This window comes from Lissotriton vulgaris, chromosome 1_1 (genome assembly GCF_964263255.1).
Source record: "Lissotriton vulgaris chromosome 1_1, aLisVul1.2, whole genome shotgun sequence".
NCBI classification, from domain to species: Eukaryota; Metazoa; Chordata; class Amphibia; order Caudata; family Salamandridae; genus Lissotriton; species Lissotriton vulgaris.
Window position 1 is genome coordinate 236,868,445 of NC_141685.1, and position 4,179 is coordinate 236,872,623.

The window sequence follows — 4,179 nt, forward strand, 5'->3', positions numbered from 1 at the left end:
GGAGAATGTCAGGAAGAGTTAATGACTGAGCTGTGTCCAATGAGGACCGGAAGTGGGGGGGTGGAGGCTTTTTATATCCAGGCTCGTGAGTCATTTATAGAAACAAACTAAGCTCTCATCCTGTGCCTGTACAGGAATGCCTGTAACTGCATTGGCACAAATCACACAACCGATCACACACTGGGACAGATATCATTGTATATTCTGAAAATTGAGCAACCATTAGACGTTGGGCAGCATGTCAGGATGGCCGAGCGGTCTAAGGCGCTGCGTTCAGGTCGCAGTCTCCTCTGGAGGCGTGGGTTCGAATCTCACTTCTGACAGATATTTTTGTCAATTGATAATTTTTCATTTATTTATAGGCCGTTTCACTACAAACGATGCCACTATTAGGAAAGAATAATATACTAACGTAAATGGTCGCTATGGTCTGTGTTTCTTTTATTCTACTAAGTGCCTGCAGGTGGGTCTTGGTGAAGCAGTAAATCACAGAATCAGCGAATCACCAACAAATCCAGCAAAATCCTTAAGGGCCCGAGTTAAAGGCACGATCAAGAGCGTATCTATCTATGGTGCAGCAGGTTCAGTAGCACCAGGTTCCTCTAGGTTCCAATTGCCACTGTTATTTCATTCCATATTCTGGGAATGGAGGCGCGTTCTCCCGGCTTCAATTAGGCCCAGAGCCGGCCTTTGGTGTGGACCAGCTGGGCCCAGGCCCAGGGCGCTGATATTCCGAGAGGCGACCGGAACTGTCTGCATAAAGGTTATGCAAAAAGCAACACCCCTCTCCATTGGGTCCAATGATCTCGGTTAAAGCGCTTCTAATCCTTGTTAAATGTGCACTACCGCTGCTTTTAGCACCTAGGTATCAGCCCCTACCTTGCCAACCCATCTACCTTTAACCTCCTGCCGACACACATCAATACCACCTCCCCAAACCAACACACAACTTAAAACAAGCCTGACACAGCTAAGTTGTGGGTGATTTCCAGGGCCGGACTGGGTACCAAAACTAGCATTGGCAAACTGCTCGGCCAGCCCCCCTGGAGGTTAGGGCGGGAGCGGCGGAGCTGTTTACTAGGGCCGGTTTCGGACGATTTTGTTACAGGGGGCCGATATTGCCGGCCCCCACCATGGCCGCCCACCAGGGCAACACCAGGTGCCCGGTGGCAAATTTATTTCCGCCCAGGGCGCTACTGGAGCAAGGGGTGGCTCTGATTAGGACACCCTTGCAACAGACCTTCACTTATTGGAAAAGGCACCCCTAAATACATAGCACTGGAATTTCGGGGAGACCCTGGCACAGCCTCAAAACACAGCCGAACAGAAATAATCCTCACTGCAGGATGTTGCCACATAATGAACAACTCTGGTGTTCATTATATTTTAGGCTCCCTGTTTTCCGTTTTGACTGATTTTTGCAGATAAATACAGAGAGAAAACATTCATTTTCTTGTCTGTATTTATTTTTAAATGTGGATAAAAATGGAAATAGGGTTGCTTTTTGAGTAATTCTACATACTGTCTGCCGAGACTGCCAGGCCAATACCTGTGTGGATTGATAGGTAAGGGGATTAAAAAATAAAGGAATTTTAGTAAAGAGGCTTTAACACTAATAGATATGCACAAGATTGACACTGAAATGTGCATATTTTCATATAAGTGCATTGATTTATCTTCTGCGGGTGTTAATATCACTGAAACCTGGCAAACATTCAAGCATGACTGTATGTTTATCGGTTAAATAAATGTGGAAATATACGAATTTCAGCTTAATTTTTCCACAAAACTCAAGATAAATATGGATAAATACAGATAGAATTAGCAAAAAATAAATATGGATAAATACAGACGGATATGTCAACAAAATATATTCCATAAAACTGGGAGCCCTAAATATATTATGTCACTGAAGTCACAGGGATTTTTAAAAATGCAAGTGTCAGACAAAGAACAAGTGTAGCAAATGAGTCACGCCAATTCAACAGTGGTAAGGGTCTGACATGCTGCCGGTGGTGCATTTTGGAGTGCACTGTTGCAAATATACATTTAAAGCATGAGGCAGTAGTCCTCTGCCATTTACAGACAGCACCTTTTCCATTGAAATGGGCACAAAATTCTCACCGTCATGCAGTTTGTTAGAATTGGGGGTCTCTGGTTGGCGCAAGTATGTACTTGTGACAAGCCGGGACCCTCTCCTCTAAGTCAGGGCGAAGGATGACCCCTTAGAATTACCCTTGCTCACCCTCTAGGTGCGTGGCGTGAGCAGTCAAGGCTATTCTTCAGGCGTTATGGAGTTAAATATTTGTAATAACACACACAGTAACATATGCCAATCCCCCTACAAATGGACACCAGGCAGGTATTGTAAAAAAATACGTTCCTTTATGTAAAATATATATATATGAGCAGTCTGACTTATCACAAGCCTAATAACGTTTTTGGTGAGGCCACAGATTGTAAATAGGCAATCTTTTCTTTAGTTTATAGTTCAAAAAAGGGTTTATTTTCAATTCACTTCCAAAACAGTTCTCTCAGTTCCAGTTATGCAATAATGGGGCCCCTTGCCCTGTTCCTGGAATGTATGGTGCTCCCAAGCGCCTCTGGGGGCTTTGCAGCACTCCTCTGTGCTTCACACGGAAGAAAAGCCCGGGCCCTACCAATGCTCACGCATCTCGCGGTAGGCTTTGAATGGAGACCAGAGAGGGGCCTGACAAACCCTGGGCCTTTTCTGGAGGTGGGGGCTGAGCTGTGGAGCAGCAAGCAGGCGATGAGAGGAGCCTGGAGGAACCCTGGGCCTTTTCCAGAGGTGGGGGCTCCTGGCTGCAGTGAGGACCAGGGAGAGGAGCCTCTTGGACCAAGGCACAGGGAAGGCTGAAGGGGAAACAAAACGTTGCGGGCCCCTAGCCCGATGTCTTCAGGAATGCTTCTGTCTTTGACTTGGTTTGATCAGTGCAGAGGGGTCCCTTCTCAAAGCGGAGGATCACCGGGAGGCAAGGCACAGCACGGGAGCCCTCAGTACCGATGGTACAGAGGGGGGGCTCCCTTCACAGTGCGGCGCGGCCTCTCGGGGGGGGGGGGGGACAGAGCAAGGCGGGGTGGCCAGGTGCAATCACATGCGCGGGCGGCTGTCCAGGCTGCAGGCTGCTCGTGTCCCCGGGATTCCGGCGGGAGGGGCTGAAATCTCACTCAAGCACTCCAGTAGCAGGCAGGGGTAGAGGAGCGGCCGGCCTTAGCCCTGGGGCAGAGAGCGACTCCGAGCGGAGCGAGGCTCTCAAGGGCAAGAGGGCCGGCTGGCTCCCGGGTACCACGGGCCTAGGAGGGGGCGAGAGGGGGCAGACTTCACCTTTGGCGGGAGGAAATACTCGGCCTCAGGCAGGGGACGAGCCAAAGCACAGGAGAACCCACTATTCCTGGCGTTCAGTTCAGGGGGCAAGCTCAATCAAGCCCTTGGAGAATGTTTCTAGCACAAGTCAGCAAAGTCTTTTCAAAAGTCTTCTCCTCTCCTTTCTCAGCAAGGCAAGCAGCAGGCCAGTCCTTCCAGCATCTTCTTCTCCTTCTAGTCGGGCAGAGGTTCTTTGTGGGAAACAGGATTCTGATTTCTTAGGAGCAGAGCTCCTACCTTTATACTGCATTTCTTTTGTTCTTACAGGCCAGGGGGGCCTTTGCATAACTACTTTCAGTCTCTGAGCACTGTGTTGGGGGTACTCTGACTTCTGCTTTCAGTGTGAGGGGCAGGCACATCAGACGCTCCACAGGAGGTGGAGCCAGCATTGTGTGGACAGGGGCAGCCAGGAGTACCTTGTTGATGGTGCTTCGTCCTTCCTGGGCCAGGTGCCGGCTGAGTCATCAGTTGCTCCCCAGGGGGGCGGAGCCAGCATTGTGGTGGCAGAGCACAGCATGATTAAGAGCCCAGGGCCACTCCTACCTCCCACTAAGGTGTAATCCTTGCATTCACCACCTGTCATCCCCCAGCCCTGTCACTCACACAACCCAGACAGTCAAATACACATACTAGCAGAGGCGGGCTGAAATGGTTAGGCAAGCAAATGCTAGCTTTCTAAAAGTAGCATTTGCAAACACAGGATATTAAAATAAACTTTACTAAAAGAAGTATTTTATTATTCTGAGTTCAGGCATACTAAACATTATTTTCTACCATGTTCCCTGAGCCTCCTG

At 49.0% G+C, this 4,179-nt stretch overlaps 1 non-coding gene across 1 annotated transcript; it reads left to right on the top strand.

Moving 5' to 3' along the window:
- The first annotated feature begins 240 nt into the window (after nucleotides 1-240).
- On the top strand, nucleotides 241-323 carry TRNAL-CAG (transfer RNA leucine (anticodon CAG)). The gene has a single exon. It is a non-coding gene; the product is annotated as a tRNA-Leu (tRNA).
- The last annotated feature ends 3,856 nt before the right edge of the window (nucleotides 324-4,179 follow it).